This window comes from Oncorhynchus gorbuscha, linkage group LG19, assembly GCF_021184085.1.
Source record: "Oncorhynchus gorbuscha isolate QuinsamMale2020 ecotype Even-year linkage group LG19, OgorEven_v1.0, whole genome shotgun sequence".
Taxonomy (NCBI): Eukaryota; Metazoa; Chordata; class Actinopteri; order Salmoniformes; family Salmonidae; genus Oncorhynchus; species Oncorhynchus gorbuscha.
This window is the reverse complement of record NC_060191.1, coordinates 7,881,984-7,902,151: the sequence shown is the minus strand read 5'-3', so window position 1 is coordinate 7,902,151 and position 20,168 is coordinate 7,881,984. Positions and strand designations below refer to the sequence as shown.

Here is a 20,168-nt window from a genome sequence, read left to right as displayed (position 1 = left end):
GGGGAAACGCTGTTGAAGGAGTCTAGTGTGAGGGGTTATGACAGGGGAAACGCTGTTGAAATAGTCTAGTGTGAGGGGTTATGACAGGGGAAACGCTGTTGCAGTAGTCTAGTGTGAGGGGTTATGACAGGGGAAACGCTGTTGAAGGAGTCTAGTGTGAGGGGTTATGACAGGGGAAACGCTGTTGAAGGAGTCTAGTGTGAGGGGTTATGACAGGGGAAACGCTGTTGCAGTAGTCTAGTGTGAGGGGTTATGACAGGGGAAACGCTGTTGAAGGAGTCTAGTGTGAGGGGTTATGACAGGGGAAACGCTGTTGAAATAGTCTAGTGTGAGGGGTTATGACAGGGGAAACGCTGTTGCAGTAGTCTAGTGTGAGGGGTTATGACAGGGGAAACGCTGTTGCAGTAGTCTAGTGTGAGGGTTTATGACAGGGGAAACGCTGTTACAGTAGTCTAGTGTGAGGGTTTATGACAGGGGAAACGCTGTTGCAGTAGTCTAGTGTGAGGGGTTATGACAGGGGAAACGCTGTTGAAGGAGTCTAGTGTGAGGGTTTATGACAGGGGAAACGCTGTTGCAGTAGTCTAGTGTGAGGGTTTATGACAGGGGAAACGCTGTTGCAGTAGTCTAGTGTGAGGGTTTATGACAGGGGAAACGCTGTTGCAGTAGTCTAGTGTGAGGGTTTATGACAGGGGAAACGCTGTTGCAGTAGTCTAGTGTGAGGGTTTATGACAGGGAAACGCTGTTGCAGTAGTCTAGTGTGAGGGTTTATGACAGGGAAAACGCTGTTGCAGTAGTCTAGTGTGAGGGTTTATGGCAGGGGAAACGCTGTTGCAGTAGTCTAGTGTGAGGGTTTATGACAGGGGAAACGCTGTTACAGTAGTCTAGTGTGAGGGGTTATGACAGGGGAAACGCTGTTGCAGTAGTCTAGTGTGAGGGTTTATGACAGGGGAAACGCTGTTACAGTAGTCTAGTGTGAGGGTTTATGGCAGGGGAAACGCTGTTGCAGTAGTCTAGTGTGAGGGGTTATGACAGGGGAAACGCTGTTGCAGTAGTCTAGTGTGAGGGTTTATGACAGGGGAAACGCTGTTACAGTAGTCTAGTGTGAGGGTTTATGACAGGGGAAACGCTGTTGCAGTAGTCTAGTGTGAGGGTTTATGACAGGGGAAACGCTGTTACAGTAGTCTAGTGTGAGGGTTTATGACAGGGGAAACGCTGTTGCAGTAGTCTAGTGTGAGGGGTTATGACAGGGGAAACGCTGTTGCAGTAGTCTAGTGTGAGGGTTTATGACAGGGGAAACGCTGTTACAGTAGTCTAGTGTGAGGGTTTATGACAGGGGAAACGCTGTTGCAGTAGTCTAGTGTGAGGGGTTATGGCAGGGGAAACGCTGTTGCAGTAGTCTAGTGTGAGGGTTTATGACAGGGGAAACGCTGTTGCAGTAGTCTAGTGTGAGGGTTTATGACAGGGGAAACGCTGTTGAAGGAGTCTAGTGTGAGGGTTTATGACAGGGAAACGCTGTTACAGTAGTCTAGTGTGAGGGTTTATGGCAGGGAAACGCTGTTGAAGGAGTCTAGTGTGAGGGTTTATGACAGGGGAAACGCTGTTGCAGTAGTCTAGTGTGAGGGTTTATGACAGGGGAAACGCTGTTGAAGGAGTCTAGTGTGAGGGTTTATGACAGGGGAAACGCTGTTGCAGTAGTCTAGTGTGAGGGTTTATGACAGGGGAAACGCTGTTGCAGTAGTCTAGTGTGAGGGTTTATGACAGGGAAACGCTGTTGAAGGAGTCTAGTGTGAGGGTTTATGACAGGGAAACGCTGTTGCAGTAGTCTAGTGTGAGGGTTTATGACAGGGGAAACGCTGTTGCAGTAGTCTAGTGTGAGGGTTTATGACAGGGGAAACGCTGTTGAAGGAGTCTAGTGTGAGGGTTTATGACAGGGGAAACGCTGTTGAAGGAGTCTAGTGTGAGGGTTTATGACAGGGGAAACGCTGTTGCAGTAGTCTAGTGTGAGGGGTTATGACAGGGGAAACGCTGTTGCAGTAGTCTAGTGTGAGGGGTTATGACAGGGGAAACGCTGTTGAAGTAGTCTAGTGTGAGGGGTTATGACAGGGGGAACGCTGTTGCAGTAGTCTAGTGTGAGGGGTTATGACAGGGGAAACGCTGTTGAAGGAGTCTAGTGTGAGGGGTTATGACAGGGGAAACGCTGTTACAGTAGTCTAGTGTGAGGGGTTATGACAGGGGAAACGCTGTTGCAGTAGTCTAGTGTGAGGGTTTATGACAGGGGAAACGCTTTTGCAGTAGTCTAGTGTGAGGGGTTATGACAGGGGAAACGCTGTTGCAGTAATCTAGTGTGAGGGGTTATGACAGGGGAAACGCTGTTGCAGTAGTCTAGTGTGAGGGGTTATGACAGGGGAAACGCTGTTGCAGTAGTCTAGTGTGAGGGGTTATGACAGGGGAAATTCAGTGAAATGCATTGAGTTCACAAAAATTGTCTGAAAGGGACCAAGTGTGAAAACATCCTTAGAATTAAGGGTACAATTAGGGTGCAAATTGTTCGCTGGGGTACAAAAAGATCAAAATACATATAATGTACCTTCAGAGGTACCCATAATGATGTCACATGGTACTGTTCGCTACCTGTACGGATAATCTAGTACAGTTATTCCTAAACTGGGGTAAGTACAATGCTGTCTGTGGTACGCCAAATACAATTGTGACTCACATTTCAAAAAACATATATATAAATATATATATTTATTTTATTTGTTTTAATTTTCAAACAGTCCATTTATATTTTCCAACGGGGTGAGGTTGTTTCTCGCCTGAGTAGCCTCGTTTCATTAAATTAAACCATCTATCCACCTGTCAAATATAGGTAGCCTAGTCAAATAATTAACATCCAATCACATGAACCGTTACTCTCTCGCTGGAATTCCACTAACGGTCCGTATGTAGCCAAATGTAGCTGCTGCACTTTCCGTTTGCTTGAAAATTGATTAAAGTTTTTTTTTTAAGTAAGGCCCACTGTCCACAGAGACACATACCAGCTCTACTGGTAGTACTGCTACTACCAGCAGTACTACACATTCACCTGTTGACTACACAAGTTGTGTTGCTTCCACGAGCACATCCAATGCTAGCATCTGTAATTCTACATTTGTTGTTAGCCCAGCTAGCATGGACACTGACAGTTGTGAATCTGATGCAGCAGACGAGCTACCGTCCCCTAACCCAGGAAAGCACCAAACAACAGACAGGGATGTTGGACCATCGAAGAGGCGCAAATATGATAACTACATTGATTTGGGATTCACTTATATTGGGAGTAGTGCCTTTCCTCAGCCACAGTGTGTTATATGTGCAAAAGTACTATCTCACAACTCGATGAAACCTTCACTCTTGCGCAGACATTTAGAAATAAAACATGCCAATTTGAAAAATAAGTCACAGGAGTTTTTTTAAGCGAGAATTAAGTCAACTTTTGAGTAGTAAGACATGTATAAAAGCAACAGATACCATTAATAAGAAGGGGCTAGAAGCATATTATATGGTGAGCTACCGAGTGGCTAGGACAGGCAAGCACCATACTATTGTGAGCTACCGAGTGGCTAGGACAGGCAAGCACCATACTATTGTGAGCTACCGAGTGGCTAGGACAGGCAAGCACCATACTATTGTGAGCTACTGAGTGGCTAGGACAGGCAAGCACCATACTATTGTGAGCTACTGAGTGGCTAGGACAGGCAAGCACCATACTATTGTGAGCTACCGAGTGGCTAGGACAGGCAAGCACCATACTATTGTGAGCTACCGAGTGGCTAGGACAGGCAAGCACCATACTATTGTGAGCTACCGAGTGGCTAGGACAGGCAAGCACCATACTATTGTGAGCTACCGAGTGGCTAGGACAGGCAAGCCCCATACTATTGTGAGCTACTGAGTGGCTAGGACAGGCAAGCACCATACTATTGTGAGCTACTGAGTGGCTAGGACAGGCAAGCACCATACTATTGTGAGCTACTGTGTGGCTAGGACAGGCAAGCACCATACTATTGTGAGCTACTGAGTGGCTAGGACAGGCAAGCACCATACTATTGTGAGCTACTGAGTGGCTAGGACAGGCAAGCACCATACTATTGTGAGCTACTGAGTGGCTAGGACAGGCAAGCACCATACTATTGTGAGCTACTGAGTGGCTAGGACAGGCAAGCACCATACTATTGTGGGGGACATTCTTCCTGCTGTCACGGATATGGCTGGGACAATGCTGTGGGAAAAGGCAAAAAGAACTATACAGACAATACCTTCATCAAACAACACTGTTTCACGATGCATCAGTAACATGGCAGGAGATGTTTTGAAACAATTACTGCTTCACATACAAGCCAGTGAATTATATGCCTTACAGCTGGATGAGTCAACAGACGTGGCGGGCCTGGCACAGCTCCTGGTATATGTCCGTTACGTTTATGAAGGGTCAATTAAGGAAGACATCCTCTTCTGCAAACCACAGGAGAGACAACAGGAGAGGATATTTTTTAAGTACTGGACAGCTTTGTGACATCAAATGGACTTTGGTGGTCAAGATGTGTTGGTATCTGTACTGATGGTGCAAAAGCCATGACAGGGAGACATAGTAGAGTGGTAACGCACATGCAAGCAGTTGCTCCTGATGCCACTTGGGAACACTGCAGCGTCCCCCGAGAGGCTCTTGCTGCCAAGGGAATGCCTGACAGCTTGAAAGACGTGTTGGACACTACAGTGAAAATGCCACTTAAGCCTAACCCCTACTTTTTCAAACATTCTGTTAAAAATCGCGCAACATTTCAGCGTCCTGCTACTCATGCCAGGAATATAGTATATGCATATGATTCGTATGTGTGGATAGAAAATACTCTGACGTTTCTAAAACTGGTTAAATCACGGCTGTGACTATAACAGAATGTGTGTTTCATCGAAAAGCGGAAGAAAAACTGATCACCAAAATCTATTGGTCTAAAATCTATTGGTCTATTAGTCTATTGCAAATTACATGGGGCTGAGATTGCAAGTCCTACAGCTTCCACACGATGTCGCCAGTCGTGTCAATTGCCTGGGCTTTGTTTCTTGGTCAAACGAGTAAGAGAGAGCCCATTCCTTCCGGTCTCGGACAGGATGTTTTGGCAGAGAAATTTCCGACCATGATTTTAAGACGTGGAGCTATTGAATACACATCGCCCCGTGATCAATTTGATAGATTATTAACGTTTACTAATACCTAAAGTTGGATTACAAAAGTATTTCGAAGTGTTTTGTGAAAGTTTATCGTCGCCTTTTTTAATTTAAAAAAATGACGTTGCGTTTTAAAACTATGTTTTTTCCTGGATCACACACTTTTCATAGATCGATATTTAGGGTATTTATGGACTGATTTAATCGAAAAAAAGACCCAATAGTGATGTTTATGGGACATCTAGGAGTGCCAACAAAGATAATCAAAGGTAATGAATGTTTTATATTTTATTTCTGCGTTTTGTGTAGCGCCGGCTATGCTAATTATTTTGTTTACTATTAGCATTTAGCGTAGAACATTTGCATTTCCAGATGGCTAGATGGCACGCCTGCGTGTCGGGTGTGCATAAGAGGTTAAAGCAAGGCCCCTGAATTCTTGTGTATTTTCTACACTATGCAATGATATGGGCAGCGACCATGTAACGCTTTTACAACATACAGAAGTGCGCTGGTTATCAAGGGGCAAAGTATTGACACGTTTTTTAAAATTGAGAGACAAGCTTAAAGTTTTCTTTACTGACCTTAATTTTCATTTGTCTGACCGCTTGCATGATGAAGAGTTTCTCACACGACTGGCCTATCTAGGTGAAGTTTTTTCTCACCTGAATGATCTGAATCTAGGATTACAGGGACTCTCTGCAACTATATTCAATGTGCGGGACAAAATTGAGGCTATGATTAATTAAGAAGTTGCTCTTCTCTGTCTGAATTTAATCAGAAGCCACTGCCAGATTTCTGGATCAGAGTATTCTTGGCAAATTCACTCTGTTAAGACACTGCCCTTTGCAACCACGTACCTATGTGAGAGTGGATTCTCGGCCCTCACTAGCATGTCAACGAAATACAGGCACAGACTGTGTGTGGAACATTATTTAAGACAACCCAACATTGCAGAGTTATGTGCATCCTTTTCAAGCACACCCTCCTCATTAACCTGTGGTGAGTTATTCACAATTTTCGGTGAACAAATAAGGTTTTATATGTAAGATGGTTAAATAAAGAGCAAAATCATTGATTATTATTATATTATTATTTGTGCCCTGGGCCTACAGGAGCTCTTTGTCACTTCCCATGTGCCGGGTTGTGACAAAAGCTTACACTCATTCTTTATGTTTAATAAATGTATCATATAGTGTGTGTGTGTGTGTGTTGCAGGCTTACAATGATGGCAAAAAACAACATTTGAGAGTGTCACGCCCTGACTTTAAGAGATCCTTTTTATTTTGGTTTGGTCAGGATGTGAGTTGGGGTGGGCAATATATGTTTTGTGTTCTATGTTTTCTATTTCTGTGTGTTTTGCCGGGTGTGGTTCTCAATCAGAGGCAGCTGTCTATCGTTGTCTCTGATTGAGAACCATACTTAGATAGCCTTTTCCCACCTGTGTTTTGTGGGTAGTTGTTTTCTGTTTTTGTGTCTGCACCAGACAGAACTGTTTCGGTTTTGTTCGTTCTCTTTGTTATTTTTGTTATTTCAGAGTTCAGTTCTAATAAAAGTATAAACATGTACCACGCTGCACCTTGGTCCTCTCCTTCCAACAGCCATTAAAGAACTACCCACCACCAAAGGACCAAGCAGCATGGCCAGGAGGAGCAGGGATCCTGGGCCTGGGAAAAGAGAGAATGGAGGACATAGGGAGCATGGGAGGAGGTGATAGCAGTGGACAAGACCCTGCCATGGAAACAGGCTGAAGTAGCGAGGGAGGAACAACTTCGCTACCAGGAGTCACGGCAACGAAGCAGACACAAGAGGCAGCCCCAAATGTTTTAGGGAGGAGGCAGACAGGGAGTGTGGCGGAGTCAGGATTCAGACCTGAGCCAACTCCCCGTGCTTACCGTAACGAGCCGAGGATGGAACCAGAGCCAGTCGGGGTGAAATTGGAGGTGAGCGAAGGGAGCGAAGCAGAGACAGTGAAGGAGTTGATGGGGAGATTGGAGAAGAGAGTAATGAGAGAGTTGCTGTATGAGGCACAACATCCACCCGACGGAGCGTGTCCTCGATTTGATGTCACCTGAGTCAGCTCTCCATACTCGTCCTGAGGTGCGTGCTAGCCGTCTGGTGAAGACTGTGCCAGTCCCACGCACCAAGACTCCTGTGCGCCTCCCCAGCCCTGCACGTCTTGTGCCAGCCCTGCTCTCCAGACATCCAGTGCGTCTCCTCTGGCCAGGATATCCTGCGCCGGCTCTGCGCACTTTGTCTCCAGTGCGTCTGCACAGCCCAGTGCGTCCTGTGCCTGCGCACCGCACGTGCCGGGCCAGGTAGTCTCCTCACAATGTTCCTAACCCTAGCAGTCATTACTGAAATGGTTGTTCCATTTGAAAAGGCCTAGGTAGTCTCCTCACAATGTTCCTAACCCTAGCAGTCATTACTGAAATGGTTGTTCCATTTGAAAAGGCCTAGGTAGTCTCCTCACAATGTTCCTAACCCTAGCAGTCATTACTGAAATGGTTGTTCCATTTGAAAAGGCCTAGGTAGTCTCCTCACAATGTTCCTAACCCTAGCAGTCATTACTGAAATGGTTGTTCCATTTGAAAAGGCCTAGGTAGTCTCCTCCTCACAATGTTCCTAACCCTAGCAGTCATTACTGAAATGGTTGTTCCATTTGAAAAGACCTAGGTAGTCTCCTCACAATGTTCCTAACCCTAGCAGTCATTACTGAAATGGTTGTTCCATTTGAAAAGGCCTAGGTAGTCTCCTCACAATGTTCCTAACCCTAGCAGTCATTACTTAAATGGTTGTTCCATTTGAAAAGGCCTAGGTAGTCTCCTCACAATGTTCCTAACCCTAGCAGTCATTACTGAAATGGTTGTTCCATTTGAAAAGGCCTAGGTAGTCTCCTCACAATGTTCCAAACCCTAGCAGTCATTACTGAAATGGTTGTTCCAAATGGTAGTCTCCTCACAATGTTCCATTTGAAAAGGCCTAGGTAGTCTCCTCACAATGTTCCTAACCCTAGCAGTCATTACTGAAATGGTTGTTCCATTTGAAAAGGCCTAGGTAGTCTCCTCACAATGTTCCTAACCCTAGCAGTCATTACTGAAATGGTTGTTCCATTTGAAAAGGCCTAGGTAGTCTCCTCACAATGTTCCTAACCCTAGCAGTCATTACTGAAATGGTTGTTCCATTTGAAAAGGCCTAGGTAGTCTCCTCACAATGTTCCTAACCCTAGCAGTCATTACTGAAATGGTTGTTCCATTTGAAAAGGCCTAGGTAGTCTCCTCACAATGTTCCTAACCCTAGCAGTCATTACTGAAATGGTTGTTCCATTTGAAAAGGCCTAGGTAGTCTCCTCACAATGTTCCTAACCCTAGCAGTCATTACTGAAATGGTTGTTCCATTTGAAAAGGCCTAGGTAGTCTCCTCACAATGTTCCTAACCCTAGCAGTCATTACTGAAATGGTTGTTCCATTTGAAAAGGCCTAGGTAGTCTCCTCACAATGTTCCTAACCCTAGCAGTCATTACTGAAATGGTTGTTCCATTTGAAAAGGCCTAGGTAGTCTCCTCACAATGTTCCAAACCCTAGCAGTCATTACTGAAATGGTTGTTCCATTTGAAAAGGCCTAGGTAGTCTCCTCACAATGTTCCTAACCCTAGCAGTCATTACTGAAATGGTTGTTCCATTTGAAAAGGCCTAGGTAGTCTCCTCACAATGTTCCTAACCCTAGCAGTCATTACTGAAATGGTTGTTCCATTTGAAAAGGCCTAGGTAGTCTCCTCACAATGTTCCTAACCCTAGCAGTCATTACTGAAATGGTTGTTCCATTTGAAAAGGCCTAGGTCTCCTCACAATGTTCCTAACCCTAGCAGTCATTACTGTTCCATTTGAAAAGGCCTAGGTAGTCTCCTTCATTACTGAAATGGTTGTTCCATTTGAAAAGGCCTAGGTAGTCTCCTCACAATGTTCCTAACCCTAGCAGTCATTACTGAAATGGTTGTTCCATTTGAAAAGGCCTAGGTAGTCTCCTCACAATGTTCCTAACCCTAGCAGTCATTACTGAAATGGTTGTTCCATTTGAAAAGGCCTAGGTAGTCTCCTCACAATGTTCCTAACCCTAGCAGTCATTACTGAAATGGTTGTTCCATTTGAAAAGGCCTAGGTAGTCTCCTCACAATGTTCCTAACCCTAGCAGTCATTACTGAAATGGTTGTTCCATTTGAAAAGGCCTAGGTAGTCTCCTCACAATGTTCCTAATCCTAGCAGTCATTCTGAATGCAGGTTGAAGGTGAATACAAACTCCCACTGTTGGATATCATAACCCTGGCTGGATTCTAATAGGAATTACACACCAGTTTGCACTACCAGCATGTGAATTGCAGATAGGTTTTCAAAATCCTGGTAACTTTCCTCAAACTCTCAGGTTTTCCAGAAATCCCAGTAGGAGATTCCTGGAAACAGGAGGGAATAAGCAGGAAATCCAGAAAGTGAACGGAATTTTGCAACCCTACTTACAGGCCTGATGTGGCCTGTAAACCACCCGTGAGTGGAAGTGTTGTACCAGTTTAAGTGGTCTATGGTAGAGGTACTTTTCTGAAATGCTATAAAGGAAAAATGTACCTTTACTAAAAGCATGCTTTTGTACCTGTGGACAATGTGTAAGAAAAGTACTGTCTGAGGTATGAACTGGGGTACAATTACGTCCCTATAAGTGAAGTTACAAAGGTCCTACCTTACAGGGTACGACTACAGTAACAAATCTTATCCTGTTTCTAAGAGTGTATTCTATTCTATGTACCCTGCAACACTGGACATGTAACAGTTATATCAGTACAGCTTGTATGAAACATCTCTGTCTCTTCCCAGTACTATAACCCTTATCTAACCTATGTCAGCTGTTAAAGAGGCCGAACTGACACCTCCTCTCTGCATGCAGCCACAGGGGAGAGACGGTCCATTTGAGGTGAAACATTACAGTCCACTTAGTGTATCAGTTCCAATCAATACTAATGTGTGGATGTTCCCGCGCTGACAGCCCAGTACCCACAGGAGCATGTAGTGTGCTAGGCTGTTGGCTGGGCTCATGGTGGTGGGTTGGAGGTGTAAGAAGAGGAGAGGACGGCTGTGTTGTTGGCTGATTTCTCGCCAATCGTTTGACACAAACACCATAGAACACACAGCCTGCCCTCCCAGGCATCACACACGCATGCACGCGCACACCAACAGACTGGCGTAAAATGGTCATCGTGGAAAAACGCAGAGACTGTAACCACAGCTTTTACAGCTACTGTGCTGGCTGTGTCAATATAGAGACTGCCCTGTTTTCTCTGAGTGTCAATTCAAAACAGAATATGGAGAGTGTGGAGAGACAGAGAGATGGGGGGGAACAGGCAAGGAGGGAGGGAGGGAGGGAGGGAGGGAGGGAGGGAGGGAGGGAGGGAGGGAGGGAGGGAGGGAGGGAGGGAGGGAGGGAGGGAGGGAGGGAGGGAGGGAGGGAGGGAGGGAGGGAGGAAGCAGTGCAGAGCAACACATGGAAGTGAGCCATTCAGATTTGATAAAAATCCATCACAGAGGCTTGTTTATGTCTGTGTGGAGGAGGAGAAGATATGGATGATGAAAAGAGGACAGTAGGAAGGAAGGAGGGATGGAGGGAGACATTGCAGAGCTTGAGGGGAAAACGGGCTGAAATATGTTGAAATGGAAGCAGGGAAATGGAGGAGGAAAAACTCATCTGGCTAAATGACAAACAAGACAATGGGAGAGAAAGAAAAAGAGAGAGAGATAACGAGAAAGAGAGCAAGAAAGACGAGAGAGAGAGAGAGAGAGAGAGAGAGAGAGAGAGAGAGAGAGAGAGAGAGAGAGAGAGAGAGAGAGAGAGAGAGAGAGAGAGAGAGAGAGAGAGAGAGAGAGAGAGAGAGAGAGAGAGAGAGAGAGAGAGAGAGAGAGAGAAAGAAATGTTGAAAAAAGAAAATAGAGAAAATGGCTAAAGAGAGAGAGAGAGCAAAAGAGGAAGATGAGGAAGATGAGGAATAGACACTCACCCATTCCAGTGGCCTCTCCACAGGCGAGCACAATCCCGTCTCTGTGATGCCATCCTGGGTAGGAGCAGAGAGAGATCCTGGAGCCCCCTCCTCAGAATACCAATAGGGTTGCTATTATCAGCTCATAGATACACACACACTGGCACTGAAGAGTAGAATGCCACACACACACACACACACACACACACACACACACACACACACACACACACACACACACACACACACACACACACACACACACACACACACACACACACACACACACACACACACACACACACACACACACACACACACACAGGTCTGAGGCCGACACTTTAATATCAACTCTCTCTATCTAATTTCTGGCTTTCTTTGTCTCTCTCTTTCCATGACCCCCCTTCTCTTGCTCTCTATCTCTGCCTCACTCTCTCTCTCTATGAAAATAATTACACCATTAGACAAGCCTGAAAAAAACATCAAAATATACTGCGACACTCACACACATGCATAGCTTACACACACACAAGGTATATACCATTTACACAATCCGAATGTAACGCAGCAGTCCCAATGACGACGCTGGCCGTATGTTGCAGATGCAGTCTGTTCCTGGCTGTATGGTGTTAAACAGGAATGAGCACCATGTTATCATCCGTTCCCCCTCTCTCTGGATTCCTCTCCTCTCCTCCGTCTGATGCCCAGATAAGAGGATGAAAGACCAGACTCTCTTCTCTTTTCTCTCTGTAGTGTATATTCTCTTTTTCTCCTTAATTCAATGGTTAATTAAAGGTTTTCTTTATCCCTGCTACCAGTGTGATTCCATGACACTCGACTGCAAACTGCATTTACTAACTCAACCTCTCTCTCTCGCTTTTTCCTTGCTCAATAGTATCCCCGTACCTACTCAGCTCTCTCCAATCCAATCAGCACTGTCTCCCTCCCTCTGTCCCTCCCTCGCTCTGCTCCCTCCTACACTGTTGCCTCCCCCTCCTTCCTAACACCCACTCCCTCTCTGGGGTTTTCTGAAAGACAAAAATCAACTGTCCCCATCTCTATCAGTCTTGGAGATAAGTATTTGAACCAAAACGGAAAGAGGAAATCAACATGTGAACACACACACACACATGTGACACACACACACACACACACACACACACACACACACACACACACACACACACACACACACACACACACACACACACACACACACACAGAGAGAGACAGAGACAGAGACACACAAGACACACACACACACACACAGAGAGAGAGAGAGAGAGAGAGAGAGAGAGAGAGAGAGAGAGAGAGAGAGAGAGAGAGAGAGAGAGAGAGAGAGAGAGAGGACAAAAATCATACGGAAGTCCTCCTTCCCCAGCTGGAGTGAATGACCCTGACAGGACTTGACATGGTTACATGCTCAGGGTGACAAACAAAATCACACACTTCACACACACCCAGACCTACACACAAATGAACACATGCGGGCGCGCGCGCGCACACACACACACACACACACACACACACACACACACACACACACACACACACACACACACACACACACACACACACACACACACACACACACACACACACACACACACACACGGACGGGCGGGCGGGCGGGCGGACGGAAAGACAGACAGATAGACAGACAGACAGTCACATGAGGAATACTCCACAACATGACAGCCACACTCCCACCAGACAGACAGTCACATGAGGAATACTCCACAACATGACAGCCACACTCCCACCAGGCAGACAGTCACATGAGGAATACTCCACAACATGACGGCCACACTCCCACCAGACAGTCACATGAGGAATACTCCACAACATGACAGCCACACTCCCACCAGACAGTCACATGAGGAATACTCCACAACATGACGGCCACACTCCCACCAGACAGTCACATGAGGAATACTCCACAACATGACGGCCACACTCCCACCAGACAGTCACATGAGGAATACTCCACAACATGACGGCCACACTCCCACCAGACAGTCACATGAGGAATACTCCACAACATGACGGCCACACTACCACCAGACAGACAGTCACATGAGGAATACTCCACAACATGACAGCCACACTCCTACCAGACAGTCACATGAGGAATACTCCACAACATGACGGCCACACTCCCACCAGACAGTCACATGAGGAATACTCCACAACATGACAGCCACACTCCCACCAGACAGTCACATGAGGAATACTCCACAAAATGACGGCCACACTCTCACCAGACAGACAGACACATGAGGAATACTCCACAACATGACAGCCACACTCCCACCAGACAGACAGTCACATGAGGAATACTCCACAACATGACAGCCACACTCCCACCAGGCAGACAGTCACATGAGGAATACTCCACAACATGACGGCCACACTCCCACCAGACAGTCACATGAGGAATACTCCACAACATGACGGCCACACTACCACCAGACAGACAGTCACATGAGGAATACTCCACAACATGACAGCCACACTCCTACCAGACAGTCACATGAGGAATACTCCACAACATGACGGCCACACTCCCACCAGACAGTCACATGAGGAATACTCCACAACATGACAGCCACACTCCCACCAGACAGTCACATGAGGAATACTCCACAAAATGACACATGGCCACACTCACATCACCAGACAGACAGACACACATGAGGAATACTCCACAACATGACAGCCACACTCCCACCAGACAGACAGTCACATGAGGAATACTCCACAACATGACAGCCACACTCCCACCAGGCAGACAGTCACATGAGGAATACTCCACAACATGACGACAGTCACATGAGGAATACTCCACAACATGACAGCCACACTCCCACCAGACAGTCACATGAGGAATACTCCACAACATGACAGCCACACTCCCACCAGACAGTCAGAAAGTCACATGAGGAATCACATGAGGAATACCACAACATGACAGCCACACTCCCACCAGACAGTCAGTCATGAGGAATACTCCACAACATGACAGCCACACTCCCACCAGACAGTCACATGAGGAATACTCCACAACATGACAGCCACACTCCCACCAGACAGAACAATCCCAACAGAAACTCATATTCCTCTGCTCCTCTCACATCCACCACGTATTCATCCACTATGTGTGACATCACAACTCTTTCACATAGCGTTTGTCATGTTATCCTCTTTCCTCTCTTTTAACTCGTTAGTATCCAAATTGTCACACAGTCTCAGTCATTTTCTCCATATGCCCTATTTCAGTATGACTTCTGTTGCCCTGCCAGAGTGACTTCTTATTTGCCCAGTTGTCCACTCCCCTCTCCCATAATGATCTGTCCTGCCGCATCCCCATGTCTCTGGCACTGCATGTGTGTCACGTTTGTACAAACCCCTTTCCTATGTTTGCTATCAATTCTCCACATATGCTGTTACATGTACATTCATTAGGTTGTCCTGTCCTGCTTTCTCATTGTTGTGTCAATATGTCCTATCCACTCTCTGATATTTGCTATAATGGTGTCATCTTCATTCCATGTTGACCAATCATATGGTCTATGTCATTATTCCATCATGTTGTGCTAACCCGTTTCTCATAGTGTAGGTGTCCTGCCCTCTGTCGCTCATACTGGAGAAGACAGCACTGAAATGTTTGCTTTGATATTCAGCTCTGCTCTTTATTTTCACTTTGCATTTAGTCAAATATTAGCCAAGTGTTGATTGACCTTTGAAAAGGTTAGTGGGCAAACAGCACTGTATCACGTATTATTCATGTTTGGAGTTGTCAGTGTGTGTGTCTATTCCCAGAGGGGAGGGGCCAGAGCCACAATGTTCCATGTCGGTGACCCATATCTACGGCCTACAGAAAGAAGTCTTCTCAGTCTTCTGTCTCTCCCATTCAATCACATCCACAACTATACCGCCCCCACTGCCCTGCCCCTGTGCTGCTTAGAAGAGGTGCTTGGGGTGCCTCACTGTGAGTTTGTGTGTCTGTGTCTGTGTGTGTGTTCATGCATCAGTGTCTGATAAGTCCAGCCCTGAACAGTACATACTGTTTGCTGTAGTTAAGAGTGTTTTTTGCATATACACCTGACCAAAATATTTCATGCTCTCTTTCTCCCCTGCCTTTCTCTGATGTCTACTCCGAGCTGTCCTCTCTACCTCTCCCTCCCTCTTTCCCTCCATCTCTCACTCCCCCCTCCCTCCCAACATCTCTCCCTCGAACAACAATATGCATTCAACAGCTGCTCTCTCTCTGATCTCTAGCCCGAAACCCACCCCCCCGTTCACACATTTATACACACTGTTTTTACCGAACAAATACGTACAACACACATGCACACTCGTACATTCCTCGAGGGTTAGAGCGGATGGAGCACAGATACAGAGACAAACTAAACACACACATCGTTCCACACTGCTGCAGCAGGTGAGGATTGGCCAGAGTTAGCAGCATTCGACCCTCTGAGGGGTATGTGGGTGTTCCCCTGCCATGTTCCTTTCCTCCCCTCTTTTCTCACTGCACTATGTGGTTCCCATGTTAACCGTTGCCTGGACAGCATGCAACAGGGAAGGGAGAACGAATGGATGGAGAAAGGGTGAGAAAGAGAGGAGGAACAGAGAGAGGGAGGGAGGGAGAGAATTGACATTCAGACGGAGCACTGCGCATCACTCGTGGAATAATAATTAGCTGCTCAGTATTCTAGTCACATATCCACCGCTATCAATGAGGGAGAGGGAGGGAGGAGAGAAGGGGAGGAGAGAGAGGAGAGAGGGAGGAGAGAGAGGAGAGAGGAGAGAGGGGAAGGAGAGAGAGGAGAGAGGAGAGAGGGGGGAGGAGAGAGAGGAGAGAGGGAGGAGAGAGGGGGAGAGAGGGGGAGAGAGGAGAGAGGGGGAGGGCAGAGGGTGAGATACAGAGGGAGGGAGAAGAAACAGACACAGGGAGAAACAAGGTGAACAAAAGGGGGGAGGGTTGAAAGGGGAAAGAGAAGAGGAGAGGATATGGAGGACGAAAAAGAGAAGCATGGTGGCACGAGCTGGAGAGGCAGATGCTCATAACCTGCACAACACACACACACACAGTGCAGTCACGCATACAAATACACATACACACACATACAGGGCATAGACACACTCAAGTCCGAGAAAAACACATTAAACACTATTTTTTTTTACTCACACAAGCTTCCTAGTCAGACAGAGGGTGAATATGAACACACATACAAACACACACACACACGAGGAGACTACTTGTCAAAGTCACAGCAGGTACCGCCACCTCAGCAAAGAGAGAGTCAGGGAGAATAGAGAAAGAAAAAGACAAGAGGAGAGAGAGAAAGAGAGGGAGAGAGAGAGAGAAAGAAAGAGGGGGGGAGCGGGAGAGAGAGAGAAAGAAAGATGGGGAGAGAAAGAGAGAGAGAAAATATATAGGGGGAGAGAGAGAAAGAAAGAGGGGAGAGAAAGAGAGAGAGAAAAGATATAGGGGGAGAGAGAGAAAGAAAGAGGGGGAGAGAGAGAAAGAGGGGGTGAGAGAGAAAGAAAGAGGGGGAGAGAGAACGATAGGGGGAGAGAAGGAGAGGGGGAGAGAGAAAGATAGGGGGAGAGAAAGAGAGGGGGAGAGAGAAAGAGGGAGAGAGAAAGAGAGAAAGAGAGCAGGAGAAAAGGAAGGAGAGCATGACAGAGAGAAAACAGAGGTAAATGCAGAAAAGGAAGCATGTCAGATGATAAATGTGTATAACATGAGTTAAATAGGTCAATTATAATAAGATATTTCATAATAAAGGACCAGAGAAAACAGATGAATCAGGAAACACTGTGCGGTGTGTGTAGTCACCCAAAAATACTAAGGACTGCAGGCAGCATATTGACAGAAATATGAGTTCCTACCCAGACTTAGGCATTAGGGAGTAATGAGAACTATACTGTAGTTATTATTACAGCATATGAACTCATCACCAAGAGGCCAAGAGCTCATACTTTATTCATAAGTCTATACTTGACTGAATGGAATTCTAATTATAGACTATTCAACTCATTGGCAGAATCCTGTTCTAATTCAAATTCTGATCTAATAATGTGTTCTATTTCACTCTGTGATTGATTGATTAATGATATCATTCTAATTTCGTGCGTAAACTTAATTTATCTTAGTGACATTCATTTATCATCATGACACTCATTAACACCATTCACAGTCAGGAACTCATGAAGAAACCCAAGATAATTAAATAAAAAAGGTTTTAAAACATTCTCAGTTGTAAAATCACTACAGCAATATTCTAGATGTGATACACTTGCTCTACAGTACAGCATATGGGATAATACATAATCATGTCAATGTCTTCAATGCAATGACAGCAAAGATGGTGACAATGATGCACTTACGTCCTTAACAAAGATAACACCACGTCACCTAACTAGAGGCTACCTCTTCTCTATTTACCCAGGGTGAATACTATGTTAAATATCTGTCCCCAGTGCTAAACCCCAAACCCAGGGGCTGCTCCTCTCACCCCCCACCTGTAATGTCAGCAGGTTCAGGCCCAGCGCTGAATAGGCACATTATTTCTGAGGGTCAGGTGTTTCCAGTGTTTATGGATGAAACATAGCTGAGAATTCCAGGGATGTCCAGGGACAGATACTCAATAGGTGCTGTCACATTCACTCCTCACAAGGACAACAGTATCCCTTTCCTGCAATCAATGACCAAAGAGCACCCTTTTTGTCCTCATGGGCGGAATTCTCTTAATATGTTTCATAATTTCATCATTAATAAAGATTCCTTTTTTATAAATCACGTACATCTGGTGTTTCTATATCAAACAGTGTTGTTATATTTCAGTATACTGTGATGTATATAAAGTGTCATATTAGCATGTAAACTCAAAATGGAATACATTTCAACTCTATATCTGACATGGTACAGGTGTCTTCTTTTTTAAGCCAATAGCCATGTGTGTGAGGTGTATACTTCTATTTCAAAGTAGATTTGTTGAAGACCAAGACATACTCTGTGTGACCCTGATTTAACCCACTGCAGTAGAAGGTTAAGGATGCTAATAATCTCCCCAAACCAAATGCAGTCCGTCCATTGTTTGTGATGCCCCGAGGCCAAAATGTTGTGTTTCACTTCTCAGTTATGCAATTTCTTGCACTCTGATTTTTTGGCCACCATGATGTTTTAATAAACATCTTCATTCTGCATTCAAGCCTTAGTTTTGGATGTATTCCTTTTTTTTCTCCGACAGTGTGCGGGTCTCCATCTCTTCTACTGTGATATCTAGGTGTAAATTTGATTTGACGGTCTGGTTATAATCAAACTATAAACCATTCTCTCAGAGCGCAGTACTCTCATCATTATACCTTCAACATACAGTATAGAACATACGCCAAGAACATCTACCATCTAACAAATGACTACAGACACAGCAGAGATGACCGTGCTATGATACAAGGCTACTTCGTCTGCTGGAGATGCATTGATGAATAGTAATGTACATGTACATGTACATGCATTCATCTATAGTGGAGGTTGGTGGGAAATACAGTGAGGTCCACAAGTATTTGGACAGTGATACGTTTTTTGTTGTTGAAATTATACAATAATAGGAGGTTAGGAGGTTAAAGTGCAGACTGGCGAGTCCCATCTCTTTAGTCAGTGATAGATGTGTGACAAATTCTAATGACATTAAGCCCACAATGGTTTAGCAGTCCTCCAGTTGGGCCACATACATTGAGCTCCAAATGTATTGGGACAGTGACATGTTCTGGCTCTGTCCTCCTTCACTTTGGATTTGAAATGATACAATGCATATGTTAAAGTGCAGACTGTCAGCTTTAATTTGAGTGTATTTCATCCATATCCTGTTAACCGTTTAGAAAGAACAGCACTTTTTGTACATAGTCCCCCCATTTTAAGGAAGGAAAAGGATTTGGACAAATTGTGTAGCTTGTGACTCTACTAACTTGTTGGATGCATTTGCAGTTTGTTTTGGTTGCGCTTCAGATTATTTTGTGCCCAATAGAAATGAATGGTAAATAATGTGTCATTATCAAGTCAATTTTATTGTAATTAAGAAAACAGGTTTCTAAACAATTATTCATGAATGTGTATGCTACCATGATTACAGATAGTCTTGCATGAATAGGAAACAATGATTAATGAGAAAGTTACAGATGCACAAAGATCATATCCCCAAGACATACTAACCTCTCACCAATAACAGACTGCTGGTTCCTTATCTCACCTTAGTGAGGGTCTTACATTTTCACAATAAATTATCTTCCCATGAAAGGCTGAAAACAACTAAAAATGTTTTCATACTTGGCTCCTATGGTAAAATGAGGCAATTTCTCTCTCTGTCACCCACACAATCAACAGCATTTCTCATTTCATGTCATGAAAACAAATCAAGACAGAGTGTTTGTGTGTGAGAACGCTCCAGTCAGCAGTCGCTGGGTGTGCAACAGTCATAAACGGCGCTTTAGATTACAATTATGAGCTGCTGCAGCACTGGAAAAGTTCTGGCACATCAAGCCTTTTTCCATTTAAACACAAATTAGATCATTATTTTTGATATCTAGCTATCCACTATAGCATAATGATACAGCAATATGACGTGTACTTCCTCATTCAGCTGAGATCATCATAAATCCTCTCCTTCCTTATCATACGGTATTACAATATTAACTTCATCTATTCATGTCATAGACATTACATTAACATTACTGTCAAATCTATATACGTCAACACACAGTGAAACAAATATCTTGGGTAATTACATGACTTGTATGGGGATATCACATATTGCTGCCCTCCTGAGCTCTGCTTCTGTGACTCGGTGGGTACCTGTGTCAGAAAGTCCATATTGATGATGTCAAGCGAGAGCATTGTGGATTTACAGTGGGGCCCATAAAGGCCACCCTATCTGATGTG

General features: G+C 45.1%; 1 protein-coding gene across 7 annotated transcripts in view; it reads right to left on the bottom strand.

Annotated features, from left to right (window-relative positions):
* Nucleotides 1-12,115, bottom strand: part of grik5 (glutamate receptor, ionotropic, kainate 5) — a 154,056-nt gene extending 141,941 nt beyond the window's left edge. For 6 of the 7 annotated variants that reach the window (XR_006833614.1, XM_046314671.1, XM_046314670.1 and 3 more), the window contains exons 1-2: nucleotides 11,760-12,115; nucleotides 11,240-11,384 (exon numbers count right to left, since the gene is read on the bottom strand). The gene's annotated coding sequence lies outside the window, so the exon portion shown is untranslated. The remainder of the gene's footprint in view (nucleotides 1-11,239; nucleotides 11,385-11,759) is intronic. The other variant, XM_046314673.1, reaches the window with a different exon arrangement.
* Between the last annotated feature and the right edge of the window lie 8,053 nt (nucleotides 12,116-20,168).